Below are 16,482 nucleotides of genomic sequence, written 5' to 3' on the forward strand. Positions count from 1 at the left end.
CCTATTGGAAATAATCCACCACCAGCACCTGGTCCAACATTTGAGTTTCCCATCTCTAACCAGCATGATAATGCTAACCTCAAGAACATTCCAGCATCTTCACTTCCTAAATTCTATGGTTTGGTGACAGAGGATCCGGATACATTTCTGTTTGAGTTTGATGTTCTCTGTAGGAGTTTTGATTATACTACAGATGCCCATAGACTCAAAAAAATTTCAGCCACTTTGAAGGAGTCATCCTTGAGATGGTTTATGAGCTTGGGTAGTAGCACAATCAATACATGGGATGAGATGAAACGGTTGTTTCTTACAAAATACAAAGATTATTGTAGAGACATTGATCGTCATGGGGATGATATCTTTAGAATGACACAAACTGAAGATGAGAGTTTTGAGGATTATCTGGAAAGGTTTTTGTTTTGTGTCAAGAAGTCCAAGCATAGTACTCTGAATGAAGATTCCCTCAAATTGATATTCTTGAGGGGTATTAGTGATGAATGCATCGATTCCTTAGATCTCATGGGGGGAGGTGATATTACACAATCTATTTGGACTGAAATAGGACAAATTTGCAAGTATTCTAGATCTACTTCTAACAAGAATAGGAGATTTAAGCTAGGGGCACCATCATCATCATCTGGAACTGGAGTTTCTAGATTGGAACTTAGCCATTTGTTAAAATATTTCAAGGAGGACATTATAAACAATATGGCTACTCAGTTGGATACATTGGTAGCTAAGAAGAAGCATGAGAAAGCTGATGCATTTCCTGCAGAATTATGTCCTCATTATAAGCAACGAAAGAAAGATTGTAGATGTAAGATGGTTGCAAATGTTGAAGTACCTGATTTCAAACCAATTCAAGGTGAGGATGAACAAGTCTTCTATGTTGCTCAAAGAAGACCAAATTTTCAAAGACAAGGTATGCCACCTAATCCACTTTCCTTTTCTGGTTTCTTATGCACCAAATAACCAATGGCAACCACAAGTATTCTCAAAATTTTGGTAAGTGTCCACATTGGTATGGATCACAAGGCCAAGGACAACAATTTTCTAATCAAATTCCCCAGTGGCAACAGCCACAGGGAAACTGGTATCCACCTCAGGGTGCAGGGAACCAGTTTCAAGGGAATTGGCAACCTACCTCTCAATGGAGGGGAAACCCATCATGGTCATCCCAATCTTCTGGATATTAGCCCCTCGCTCAGCAGCCACAACCTTCTTCTTTAATGCCACCTCCTGCAGCTCAACACCACCTCCCAAGCCAACACAGCTGCCTACTCAATCGTTGCCTAATCCAAATATCAAATCTCAGCAACAACAACAAGCTTATTCAGCTGATGCCAATCAATACCTAGCCTATTCTTTATCCCTAGATGATATTCACCTTTGATCTGGCACAACTCTACCTAATCCCTCTCAACTAGTTATTACTGAGGTACAAGAAGAGTAGCCAATCTCTGATCCTAAAGATGTAATACCTCAGAATCAAATATTACCACCATTTCCCCATAAACTAAAAGACAAAGAAGTTTCCACTAAACAATAGTAAAGATTTGATATTCTTGATCAACTAAAGCATATTTGTGTTAAAATTTCATTGTTGCAAGCAATAAAGGATGTCCCAATATATGGTAAGGCATTGAGAGAAGCATGCCTAAAGAAACCTAGAAGAAAGAAAAAGGATCCACAAACAGTTCATGTTATGGGTCAAATGGTTGATATTATGTCAGGAAAAATTGTTATTCCAAAGTATTCTTATCCAGGTAGTCTTTTTGTGGGTACAGTCATTAATGGCAGTCAAATAAAAAATGTTCTAGTTGATCTAGGGGTAGCCATTAATGTAATGACAAGGGAAGTAATGAAACATCTAGAGATAGATAGTTTAAGGGCTACACCCACAGTTCTCCAACTTGTTGATGGCTCTGTAGTAAGACCTGGTGGTATCATAGAGGATATAGTAGTTATTCAATATTCCTGAGAATATCCTACAGATTTTATGATTTTATCTTCAAAAGCAACATTGGGGGGATATCCACTCATTTTGGGAAGACCATGGCTTGCAACACCTGATGCATATATTGGGTGTAGATCAGGTGACATGACTATTTCAGATGGCAACTCCACAAAAACATTAGCCTTGTATTCCCCTGCACAACCTTAGCTTGAGCAGTAGCAAGCTGCTTGGCCTATTTTGGGAGAGGAATCTGAAGAAATTGACTCTATTAATCACCTTATGATGATTAATCAAGTGCCACTCATGTAGTTATATGATGAAGAATCAATCCTTTATAAAGTCTTGATAAATGAATTAATAGAAGACCAAGAATTACAGGAATTGGTTCCGAATATTGCAGGGTTGGACTTTCCTGCAGCCACTGATATCTTGCATAGCTTGTTGCCACAGGAATTATCTTATTCTCATATTACTAATATAAATCAGATTGATCTTACTATCAAGATAGAGGTTGAATTGAATAAATATTTGAACATCAATAAGAATATAGCAGATACTCAAAAGGATAGCCTAGTAGACTTGCTAAAACTCCATAGAAATGCTTTTGCATGGGATTACAAGGATATGAATGGAATTGATCCAATAGTTTGTACTCATCACATTTACATAAAGGATGAGTGTTGACCCCTCATAAAACCTCAAAGAAGAGTCAATCTTGCCTTGAAGGAGATAGTTAAAGAAGAATTGCAGAAATTGTTGAAAGCTGAGTTTATCTATCCTATCTCTGACAGTCAATGGATATCACCTTTGGTGATAGTTCCTAAAAAGGGAGGCAAATGGAGAGTATGTGTTGATTATAGAGCCTTGAACTTAGCCACAAGGAAGGATCATTTTCCACTGCCATTTGTGGATCAGGTATTGGATTCTCTTGCTGGTAAGAGATATTTTTCATTCCTGGATGGATTTAGTGGCTATAATTAGATATAAATAGCTCCCGAGGATCAAGAGAAAATAACATTTACTTTCCCATGGGGAACTTATGCATATTTTGTTCTTCCTTTTGGGTTGTGTAATGCTCTAGCCACTTTTCAAAGGGCAGTGATTAGTATTTTTTCTGATATTTCTCAAGACATTATGGAAATTTACATGGATGATTTTATAACTTATGGCTCTGAATTTGATCAAGCATTAGGAAATTTGAAGAAAGTTTTGCAACAGTGTGAAAACTATAACTTGTCTCTAAATAGTGAGAAATGTTTTATTATGATGGAAAAAGGAATAGTCCTTGGTCATCATATATATGTACAAAGAATACAAGTGGATCCAGCAAAGATTGAGGTTATTTAGCATATTAATGACCCTGTGAAGCAGAAAGATATGAGAAGTTTTCTTGGCCATGCTAGATACTACAAAAGGTTTATCAAAGATTTCAACAAAATTGCAAGTCCCTTATATACACTACTTACTAAAGATGCAGAATTTAAATGGACCTCAGCATGCAATGAAGCTTTTTTAAAGCTTAAGCATGCTTTGACTCAAGCACTAGTTCTAAAAAGACCTAATTGGTCTCTACCATTCCAAATCCATACTGATGCATCTGATTATGCCATAGAAGCAGTGCTGGGACAAAAAGTTGACAAGTTGGAAAATGCAATATATTATATCAGCAAGAATTTGCAAGGACCTTAATTGAATTATACAGTTACTGAAAAGGAAATGCTAGCTCTCATATATGCCCTTAATAAGTTTAGACACTATATTATATGGTATCCCATATTTGTGCATATAGATCATACTGCAATTAGATATCTCATGAATAAGCCATAAATCATCGGTAGACTAGCTCGTTGGTTATTATTGATGCAGGAATTTGATATCACAGTTGTTGATAAGCCAGGGAAGTCTAATGTTGTTGCAGATTATCTTTCACGTCTTCAATTGTAGGAAGATTCTACAATGATAGATGACACTTTTCCAGATGAGAATTTGTTTCTCATACAGGCTCATACTCCTTGGTATGTTGATATTGCCAACTATTTAGCTGTAGCTAAGATGCCAATCTCTTTTTCTCCTAAGGAAAGAAGGTTGCTAGTTGAAAAAAGTTTTAACTTTTCATGGATTGTTGATTGTCTATTTTATACTGGACCTGATCAAGTCATGCGAAGATGTGTCAGAGAGGATGAAACAAATGACATCTTGCATGCATGTCATGATGAGCCACGTGGAGGTCATTTTGCTACCAAAAGGACAGCACTAAAAATACTCAATACCTATTACTATTGGCCTACACTACACAAGGATGCAGCTCAGTACATAAGGAAGTGTGACAAATGTCAACGAATGGGTAGACCTACAAAATCTAATGAGATGCCACTATATCCTCAAATATCTGTTACACCATTTGACAAGTGGGGATTAGATTTTGTTGGTCCCATTGATCCACCTTCTAATGGCAAATATTATATCTTAGTATGTACAGACTATGTGACAAAATGGGTAGAAGCTAGAGCTATGCAACATGCAAGAGATAATAAGGTGGCTGAGTTTCTCTATGAATAAATATTTACAAGGTATGGAGTACCAAGGGAAATTGTCTCAGATCAGGGACCTCAATTTACATCAACATTGATAAAAGCTCTGGTCAATGAATACAATATAAGACACGGGAAATCTACTCCATATCATCCATAGTCTAATGGCCAAGTAGAAGTTACCAATAGAGAGCTTGAGGCTATTCTTACCAAAATAGTGTCTATCCATAAGAAAGATTGGTCTCATCGGCTTTCAGAGGCAATTTGGGCATATAGAACAACATGGAAAACACCAATTGGATTCACACCTTTTGAGATGGTTTATGGCAAAACAACAATGATGCCTATTGAATTTGAGCATAAAACTTTGAGAATAGCTCTACAATTGAATATGACATTGTCTGAAGCATAGAAGGAATGCATTCAATAGTTAAATCCTCTTGATGAATGGAGAAAGATAGTTGTTCAACAGATAGAATTGATTCAAAACCAAAGAGCCAGATGGCATGATAAATATATCAGAGAAAAGAAATTCAAAGTTGGTGACTAGGCACTCCTGTATGATTCCAAATATAAGGATGCTATGGGAAAACTCCAAACAAGGTGGTTGGGTCCTTATGAGGTAGAAGAAGTTTTTCAGAATGGAGCAGTCTGGTTGTCCACAATAGATCCTATTCAATTTAAACTCTTAGTAAATGGACACCGACTACGACTTTATCACAAGCCAACTACTAGAGAAGAGTTCCTGCAGCAGTTTGCTCCTCAAAATGAAATACAAGTTCCTACAGCAAATGGCAAGGTTCCTACAGCAACTGCCAATGATTCAGTATCAATTCATGAGCTTTCTGTTGCACTTGAGCATGTTGATAAAGGTGATATTCCTGCAGCCTCTGCAGTGAACTTATTTACCATATCATAATAAAATATTTCCATGGGAATATTGTTCTTTGTACATAAAATTTCATCCACTACATTCCATCCCACTTTCTTACATGTCACTTCATTTCATTTCGCCATCATTTTCGCCCAATTGCAGGTACGTGTATATTGTACTTTATTTTAATTATGCATTTATTAGTTCATTATGATTGTTTATCCTGTTTAAATCCGCTCCAAACCCGAAATCTCGTCAACCTATGTGGACATGTGCTAGGTTAAGTTGGGGGGGTACTTGATGGTCCTTTTTCCTAGTAAGATTTATTATCAATTTTTTTTTATATCCCGAATTGATTTCCTAACTGACATTACTTATGATGATTATTATTTCACGTGAGTGAATAATAAGTTTTGCCGCCAAAATTAAGATATGTAAATTTTAGTTTTTGTGAAACTGTCAAACATTTTGGTGAAGTTGTGGAAGTATCAAAGTAACAGATGGGTGGTGATCTAATTGGCCATGAACCAATGGTTCATGAAGGGTTGCTGCAGGATGTTGTCTATGTGCATTATTTCCAAAACCACGGTTGGCTGGATTATTTCTTGAAAATCAGGGATTTCAATGATGAAATACCTGCAGAATTTATGCATTCCTTTGATCAAGGAGAAGCTATAGTTAAAGGGTTTAGGGTAATTTCTACAAAGAAGTGAATTGTAGAGGTCAAAAGGTTGCTGCAAGAAGGAGAACTCTTTCCAGAATCAAAGGATGCAAGGAGTGTCAGGGCAGAGTTCACAATTTCTACTGACAGACCCTTAATGGTGGATAGGCAAGGGACTAGAAGGGTTTCTTTGCCAGCACATTGGCCTTAGGTAGCTCTGTATATTATGAAATATATAACATGTGAAGGACAGTATTCAAATCTACATTCACCTCATTTCAAGTTACTTATTCATTTGCGTCATGACCAGTGAGTTAATGTCCCAAATTTCTTGTATCGTCTCATTTCTATAAGTGCTAAGGAGACTAAAAAATATGGAAATCGCTCTATTAGCCATCATGGACTGGTGAAGTTGCTTGTACAATGGTCCCTGAGAGATGTTTCACAAATGGAATGGGGTGTGTTTGAGGATATTCAGCAATTTAGGGTTGATGAAGCCCCTATTGAAAATAATCTGCCAGCTCAAGAAGAGATTGTTGCAGAAGATCTTTCTGGTGAAGATGAGGGTTTGTTGGTTGTTGAAGGAGCCACAATTATTATGGAAGGAAATATTGAAGCAGAGTCAATCGAAGGACAACCCTCTACCTCTCTTCAAAGAGATTCACTTTTTTTGCAAAGGGAAGGAAAAGAATTGGAAAAGGATGAATCAGATGAAGAATTTGTTATTCAGCCGCAGGAAGTGCATATTCCTCCTGTAGCCAAGAGGCATCAAACAAAAACAAAAACTCCTGCATCTATTTCAAATGTGTATGTAAGGAGAACAAGAAGGAGGACACAGAAGGCTTAATTTGTGAGTAATCCAGTAGAGGTTATTGCAGTAGAAACTTTGGAAGAAGAAGATGCTACAGAGAAGGAAATGCAAGAAAACCCTGTGGAAGAGGAAATGCAAGAAAACCCTGCAGAGGAAGAAATCGAAGAAGAAATTCAGGAAGAAGTTGTAATGGATAAACTAGCAAATCTTGCTTCAGTGGCATTGCAATGTGAAGAGTTTGTTGATGATTTTCTACAACAACCTGAAGAAAATGTGGGAGATATGTCAACTCAGAATGAGGAATTTGTTGAGGAAATCCCACGGTCTAAGGTAGGACCTACTAGACCTCCTTCATCCCTAACTAGTTTATCAATTGCTTTAAAAAAAATTTAGGCAATGGGAAATAGAGAAGGACAGGTTGCAAGGGATAATTAATAAGCAACAAAAAGAAATTGAAAAGAAAGATAATAGAATTAAAGAATTGGAAGCTAAGGTAGAAGAGATTTATGGTATGGTTCCTGAGATAATGCAGTGTACGGCACCCCCAAGAATTTATGCAGTACACTTGAAAGAGCAGTATCTGAATTTTAGACTAAACCACATTGTTAGGGACCTTAATCCATCCTTGGAAACACCTGAGGAATTCTATCATGCTTATCAAACCTCCCCACATGTTGTAAGGAATTTGTTATGTGAATTATAGTTACATAAATATGTTGTACCCCAAGATAGAGAATGGAATCCTTTGTTGTACATTGGGGATATCCATCTTAGAGCTCTAATGTTGTGGATCCAAAATGAGATGATTATAGGACCACAAGCTAGGGAGTTTGAAAAATTGGAACTTGACTGTCCATTTCCATTGAGGAGGGAATCAGAAGCACCCAGGGTTCTGTATTATGATTGGCAAAAGTTGCTAATAAGAGATGATGTTAGTAAGATAGTACTTCCAATGAGAAAGGAAGTCTATTGAGCATATGAGCAATTGGTTTAGACCCACAGGACAACCGCACTAGAAGGGATAACTCAACGCTGGAATCATCTACCAGATCATTTAAAATTGGGAGAACCTTACTCATTATAGAATTTTCATGCAGCTATACAAAGAGCCTCCAAATACATACAGCTAGGTAGGGAGAGATCCAATAACTGGTTGCCATTAATCTTTCAGCCTCCGATCCTTATGTGGCCACTTTTGGCATCCCAACCAACATAACAAAATTATGATGCAATTGTAGAAGAAACAACTAGATGGTCCAGGTTGGAGAAAATGAAAGGATTTTATAAGAATTTGGCTTCCAAGGGAGCTGAACAGGACACTGTTGGTGATTTCAGAGTTTCAGAAAAAAATAGAAATTTTCCTTTTGCTGTAGGAGCAGCAAACCCTTAAAGTTGGGGGGCATCATAAGTTGATGTATTGACATGTTTTTTTATCAGGACTCTTAGGTTTTTGGTATCTTTTGGGTTGCATTGTGATAGTAAGGTATTGTGAATTGACTATATGTAATCCATGTTTTAAAACTGAACTTAAGAAATCATGTTTGAACTTTGTCGGTTAATTCCTACAGCCATGCCAATTTATTCCTGCAACCAAATGATTTGTCCCTGTGATGCGGATTATTTAGGATAATTTCATATGTGAGTTAATGAATGTATTAATTAAGTAAGATACATATGCATGTCCTTGTATGTTGTTTCTGTTTTAGTGCAGATAATAATTGATGTTGCAGTGGATGATTTTCTTTCGCGCCTGAGGACTGGAGAAACACATTCAAATAGCTGGAGGTCAAACTGAAGGAGATTCAAGCGAGTGCAATGTATGGCATAATCAGAGCAGTTGTACTTCACCATGGGAGTTTAACTTTGGTGCATATTGAATTCGCAAAATATCGCTCTGGTGTGCAAAGACTGTGGTTCAGTTTCAGATCCACGGTTCCTACAGCCAAGCTCTCAGTTATCTCCTTCATCTGACAATTATCCACCTCTTCTTCTGGGCGTAACTTGAGTTGTCCAGTGTAGTTGATATTTTATTTATAATAAGCTCTTCCTTCTTTTCTGAGAGTTAGACATAATGGAAAGGAATTGAGAAGAGTTTTGTCAAGCATTCTGAATTTTCTCTTTTAGAATATGTAATCGTTTTTCAGGAAGAAATGAATAAGAATATGTTGTTCTGATCTATTAATAGTTCTTTGCTGAGAGTTTGATATCACTCATCCAAGGGGGCCCACTTGGTGAGTGATCCTATGTTTAAGATCATTGAAGTTAGTTTTATTTAGTTGCAGTAGAAGTTCATGACTGGATTGTTCTTGCAACCACTGGAAATAGATCCGTTGACTGTTCCTGCAGCCAAGACAGAACGGTGTGATTTCTGTTATTTTCATTAGATCATTTCAGCAGTGTTTTGTGAAGCTTTCATTTAGCCTTTTATGATTTCCATTTCTACCTTTCTTTTCTGCATAATGTTAGTCACTGCAGTAATCCAAAATAATGATTTAAGGATCTTAGTGCATATATATTGCAGACCCATTTCAAGTTTTATGTTCCTGGATTGACAACTAAATGAACACTAGCCATGAAAATAGTAAACTCTACCATATGAATGTCCAAACTTTGGATTGAGATTTCAATTAGAGGTATTATTATTGTCATTATAGTTGGGGTAGACACTTTTCATATCATCAACATTACCTGCCTAGTTTGCTTCTATATACAACTTCAAATCAAAGTTACTTGCATATGGATACCATAATCCATAGTCAATAGTATCTTTCAAATATTTGAATATCCTCTTGGTTGCTATCAAATGTGTTTCCTTTGGATTCTTTTGAAATCTAGCAACTAAACCAACTGCATGAGCTATATCTGATCTGTTGTGAACAATATAGTACAATTTCCCATTCATTGACCTGTACTCTTTTTCATCAACAGATGTGGCTTCATCTTCCTTAGACAATTTACAACCTATAACTAGTGGTGTCCCAACTGGTTTACATTCACTCATTCCAAATGTCTTTAATACCTCTTTCACATATTTAGACTGTGTGATGAAAATACCACTCTTCATTTGTTGAATTTGCAAGCCTATTTTATCTCTCCCACTAGAGACATTACAAACTCACTTTTTATTTTATTTGCAAATTCATTGCTCATGTCATCATTGCCTCCAAATATGATATCATCTACAAACACTTCACTAACTAGTATCTTATCTCCTTCAAATTTGAGATATATGGTGTTGTCTTCACTGGTTGTTTGAAAACCTATCTTCATCAGGTGTGAATGAAGCCTCTCATACCATGCTCTCGGTGCTTTCTTTAACCCATTCAGTGCCTTGTGCAATTTTTCATATCCATGTCTTTTTCATCAGTCAAAGCATAACCATCTGCCTACTCAATGTATACTTCTTCTTCCAGTATTCCATTCAAAAATATTGACTTCACATCCATCTAATATACTTTGAATCCCTTATATTCTACAAATGCAAGTAAAGTTCTGATACCATCTAGTCTAGCAACTAGTGCAAAAGTCTCACCATAATCTTCTCCTTCTTCCTATACATAACCTTTGCAAACCAATCTAGCTTTGTTTTGGACTACTATACCATCTTCATTTAGTTTGTTCCTAAATACCCACTTAGTACCTATCACATTTTTATTCACCGGTCTAGGTACTAGAGTCCATGTGTTGTTTTTATCATTGTTTTATCAATTTGATCAAGCTCCTCCTCCATAGCTTTAATCCAATGATCATCTCCAAATGCTTCCTTAGCAGTTCTAGGCTCAATAGTGGAGATCATGCAATAATTTTCTCTAATTCTTCTTCTGGTTAACACTCTAGCATCCTTATCTCCAATAATCTGGTCAAGATTGTGATTGAGTATCACATATCTCAAAATAACATGATCATTATCTTCAGGTGCTTCTACTTCATTATCATCATCTTGTTCTGAATATACTTGTTCCGGTTGAACTAGTACGACAACATTCTCTTTACCAGTTTCAAGTTTCACCAATTTTGGTTCCAAAAATAGAATGCAAGGATCTTCATCCTTTTTCTCCCCACTGGTTTCCCCTAAGACTTTGGGATACTCATCCACTCAAACACTAACACTCTCAATGATTCTCTATGTCCTATTGTTATAACATTTGTAGGTCTTACTCTTGGTGGAGTAACCAAGAAATATACCTTCATCACTTTTAGCCTCAAACTTACTAACATAGTCACCTCTCTTAATAATAAAACATTTACTGCCAAATATCTTAAAATAACTAACATTAGGTAATCTACCATACTAGTATTCATAAGGAGTCATATCCTTACCTCTCTTTACCAATATCTAGTTCATAGTGTAGACAGTTGTGCTGACAGCTTCTCTCCATAAAGGTTTTGCTATACGTCCTTGTATCAACATCATTCTAGCAGCTTCAACAATTGACCAATTGTTCCTCTCTGCAATACCATTCTATTGTGGTGTCCTTAGTGTAGAAATCTATCATTTGATACCATTTTCTTCACAATATCTATTGAATTCCTTAGAAGTAAATTCACCACCTTGATCAGTCCTCAGACACTTTATCTTCTTACCACTCTCTTTTTTAGCTAAGGCCCTGAATGCCTTGAACTTGCTAAATGCTTTTGTTTTATCCTTCAAGAATGTGACCCACATCATTCTTGAGAAATCGTCAATGAAGATCATAAAATATCTATCACCTTAAATACTTTTAGTCCTTATTGGTCCACAGACATCTGTATGAACCAAATCTAACAAATGTTCTGCTGAAAAAGATTTTCTCTTAAAAGTTGAGGATGCCATCTTTCTCAGCTGACATTCCTTACATAGAGCATTAAACGGTTTGTCCAACTGAGGCAAACCTCTCACTGTCTTGGACTTACTCACTTTAACACTGTTATCAAAATCTATATGACAAAATCTCCTATGCCAAAGCCAACTATTATCTACTTTAGCAATTAAATAGTTGTTGACTTTAGGATTCAAGTGAACATGTTACCTTTAGTTTGCTTGCCAGTTGCAATCACTTCAAATTTGCTCCCATAGATTTTGAACATCCCATTATTAAACTCCAATGTGTATCCTCTATCATTGAGTTGAGAAACACTCAAAAGATTATGCTTTAGTCCTTCAACCCAGTAGACATCATCTGCACTTCTCTTTCCATTAAGAGAAATAGTTCCCTTACCTTTTACCATGCAGGTTGAGTCATTACCAAATCTCACAACTCTGCCATCAAATTCCTTCAAATAAAGAAATTTTCTCCGGTCACCGGTCATGTGATGTGAAAAACCACTATCAATGATCCGATCATCAAAATTATCCATGCAAGAAACTAATGCTTTCTGATCAAATGTCTCCTCTTTAACACCTATAAAAGAAATGTCTTCATTAGCATCAGCCTCAGGTTCCTCATCAATGATACCACCATCAACTACAATAAGACAATTTATTTTGCCTTTTCCTTTGTACTTCTTGAGCTTCTCTCACTTGTGCTCATTGTCACCATTAGGATAGTTAGCTGCAATGTGTCCAATCTTGTTGCATGCAAAATATTTCAAAGGTAATTTATCTCTGTATTTACCGGTACCTCTCAGAAACCGCTTGGCCAACAATGCTTCAAGATCAACCAAATTGTCTTCATCATCAACTTCTCTACTAGATTTAGATTCATAAGTGTGACTGAAATCTCTACTTTTCTTCATAGATGGGTTATAAACTGAAGCTCTAAATGCAGATTTAGGTTTTTGAACACTACCATCATAACCATTTAAATCAAATGCAGTAAGCCTACCAATGATGGAGTCAAGGGTTACCTTAGTTTTGTCAATTGACATTAGCTCCCAAATGGCTACAACTCGGATAGTGTAGACCGATACAAGGGTTCTCAACACCTTGCTAACCACTGTGGTATCTTCCACTTTACCACTAGCACTCTTGATCTCACCAACAATCTCTTTTATCCTCTGACCATACTATTGAATATTCTCACCTTCAGCCATCCACATGTCATCAAACTTTCCTCTTAGACTCTCTTCTTTGGCAATCTTCACATGTTCATCACCGCTATAAATCTCTTCAAGTTTCTTCCATACCTCATAAGAAGTCTCCAGACCATGGACATCTACATATTTTGCATCAGACAAAGAACCGATAATAGCCTCCAGTGCTTGATTGTTTTCTTGTTGCTCTTTCTTCTGATCATTAGTCATAATCCTACTAGGTGCAACATATTGAGTACCAACATGTTCCCAGAATTGACTTCCTAGATTCTTGATATAAATTTTCATTCTATCACTCCATATCCTATAGTTCTCTTTATTAAACATTGAACCTTCCTTCTTCATCATGTTCTACAAGATCTTTACCTCAAGCTATTAGGCTTAGACCTTAGAGGACCTGAGAAGCTCTGATACCAATTGATGGTATGATGAAAGAATAAGGATCTAGTCAACTATTGAGAGGGGGTAGTGAATTAGTAGATATAAAACTAATATAAATTTTTACCAATCTCAAAATCAACCTCTCAAAACACTCTAAACTGACAAGTTAAACCACTGAACTACAAATGCAATATCACTGTCAAGTTAAACCGGTTAACTGTTATAAAAGACTAACACTAAAACAACTTGAAAGTCACAAACATTCAAATACTTTACTGACATAAGTAAACCCTCATTTCATACTTCTGCCAATTAACATAATATATTATTGCAAAGGAATTTTGATTGTATCTTAGTTGTGGTTCTATTTGGATATGTAGATTGTTGAATGGGATTTAAAACCGCATGTCTTTGGGTTTTATATACTGATTAACATTTTTATAAAATGCTTTGGTGCATTGCCTCAGTAGTTTAGATCTGGCATGCCCGGTGGGACCATAGTTTGAATAAACCTTGAGCCAATTTATGACTCACAGGCCCATCACCAGGAGTCAAACAACCCTAAATCCCAGTTTACTCCTTCCCCCCTAGTGAATGTTCATTCAGCTGCATCCTCCTCTTCTTAGAGCTTACCTGTCTCTCCTACAGTCACCCTCACAGTGATGGCGCATGTTTCTCCCCAAAAATTTTGTGACCTAGAATAACAGGAGCCCCCTCATTCCTCCAACCCCACCTATAGTCTGAGGGCCAATTCTCGCGGCCACGCTAAAAGTTGTACCCAAGTTCACTAGAGAATGTCATAAGACTCCAGGGGAGCATTTACAAGATATAGCCAGTGTCTACATAGTTCACGACATTACTGAGCAACATGTAGCCTTGAGATTGTTCGCATCCTCTTTCAAATGAAGAGCTCTAGATTGGTTCAGATCCTTGGGGCCCACTACTATAGTAGATTGGGATCAGCTGGGTGACCACTTCTTTTGGAGATTTCTTCCAACAAGGCTGACACATTGTCACTGATGCACTAGTTGATCACAATAAAGAGGGCCCCTCAAGAAGCGTTGATAGAATTCAATTTGAGACTCTAGCAGACCTGGCAAAGAATACGTCTATCTGCCCACCCTCCTATGGATATGGCATTTATTTTCTACCTAAAGGCTTTCAATTCTGACATATCAGTGATGATCCAATATCTACGCGGCAACACCCTCCCGCAAGCATTCGACATAGTAGTACAAGTAGAAAATAATTTGATAGATGTTGGGAAGCTTACCCCCTGCCCCATCATGCCATTCTTTCTTGAGATATCTCACCAAATTTCCTTAAGAGGCCATCCCTAGAACATCTACTCCACAATCTATGTATGTGTACCCTAACCCCCAGTAAACATATGTCCCTCCACAATCATCTCTAGCTGCAGAGGTCAATGACATGAAAGATTTGCTAAGATCCTTCTCAAATGAAATTGTTAATCTGAAAAGAGCCCAAATCTCACCCACCAGACCCACTTTTCAACAAAATTTCCAAGGGAACCGACCCCCATACTAGCATAATAAGCATGCAAACCACCATGCCAACAAGTCTGCCCAGTTGAATAGTCAAATAGTCCCAGTCCCTAATCCTTTACATACCGTTTATCCCAACACCAACAAAGAGTTGGCAGTGGATCAAAATAATCTAGTAGATGATACTAACTCTTGGTGTTTTCCCTGCAACAATGCTCACAGACCAAGAAATTGTCCGAGAGGAAATCTATAGCAAAATATTGCAGAGCAACAGAGCCTAGGTGTGACACCTAATGAGTCTATTTATGCATCCCCTAGTATGGATAATGCATCTCTCATCGCCCAAATGCAAGGTATGTCAATGCAACAGGAAACAAAGATTGCCCCAGATCATGCATTATTCTCTTGGATGGAAGATGAAGATGCAGTGTTAATCAATGGCCCAACTACCTCAAAGGAGGGAGCCCCATTTGTACAATCAGATTATAATCTCCACTCTAAAAGATATTTTACCGAGGAGAATATGAACACATTAGGGAGAACACCCATAGATAGATCTCGTGAGCAACCTGTAGTCATCCCTACATACTCAAGGAAAGAGTTCATCCCCTTTAAGCCAAGAGAGCAAAAAGCATCGGTTCCCATGATACTAGATGTGGTGGAGCAGCTAAAGAAGGCTCCAGCCAATGTATCTTTGTGGGACCTCCTTATCATCCCAGAGAAAAAGAATCAGTTGAAGGAGGCCTTGTCTGACACCGATGAAAGCGCAAGAGGAGTCTCCATCAAAGCTCCAAAGCACAATGAAAGAGAGCCCCAATCCTCTATAGACAAATCGTGCTCTCCAACTATGTTAACCAATGAGGCCACGTCTCCCAAGGCTCAGATGGAAGGTAAGCCCAAACCCAGCCCATTCTATCTAACCCGTATAGTTAGGGATAAACTCTTGCATAATTCTATGATAGATTCCAGAGACAACACTACTATCATGCCTAGACAGATCGCTGAGGTTTTGAATATCAAGTATGAACCTTTAAATAAGGGATTCATGCAATTAGATGGGAATAAAGTCTAGACCACAGGTCTTATCAATAGTCTCTCATTGAAATTGTTCATGTGCCCTAGTATTACTATGCCCCAAAAAGTAGTGGTCATCGATATCCCTCCTATTTTCAAGCTCTGCCTTTCCTGAGATTTTATTACCAAGATAGGAGGCTATCTATCCTTAGATTGGTCTCACCTCATCCTCCACACTCAGTGTAGAGCCAAAATCAAAATCCTTTCAAACCCCCTCCATGTCGAGCACGTAGCAGACCAGTTCCATCTTGAATGAAGAAAGGAAAGTCGTAGAACTCCTAGAAGATGAGGAAGTGACTGGGAAGATCCAACCAAACCAAGAGGTTTTCTTAAATGAATTCATAGACTCCGATCCATTCTCCAACTACCATGCTACCAGCCTAGGTTCCTATTGTATTTTTTGACAAAAACCAGGTCATCCTAAAGCTTATCCAAGAGCCTTTCTCTAAGGAAGAATTGTCATCTACTCTCTAGACCTTTCACTTTGATGGTGCGAGATGCAAAGTGGGTTCCAGAGCTGGGATTTGCCTCACTTCACCTTCGGGTGAGTGAATCTTGAGGTCTTTCTGTCTATAGTTTGTGTGATCAAATAATGAGGTAGAATACAAAGGACTAATGCAAGGTCTGAGCTTGGTGGAAAAAATGGGTATCAAGCAACTAATAATCCTGGGTGACT

This window comes from Cryptomeria japonica, chromosome 3 (genome assembly GCF_030272615.1).
Source record: "Cryptomeria japonica chromosome 3, Sugi_1.0, whole genome shotgun sequence".
Classification (NCBI taxonomy): Eukaryota; Viridiplantae; Streptophyta; class Pinopsida; order Cupressales; family Cupressaceae; genus Cryptomeria; species Cryptomeria japonica.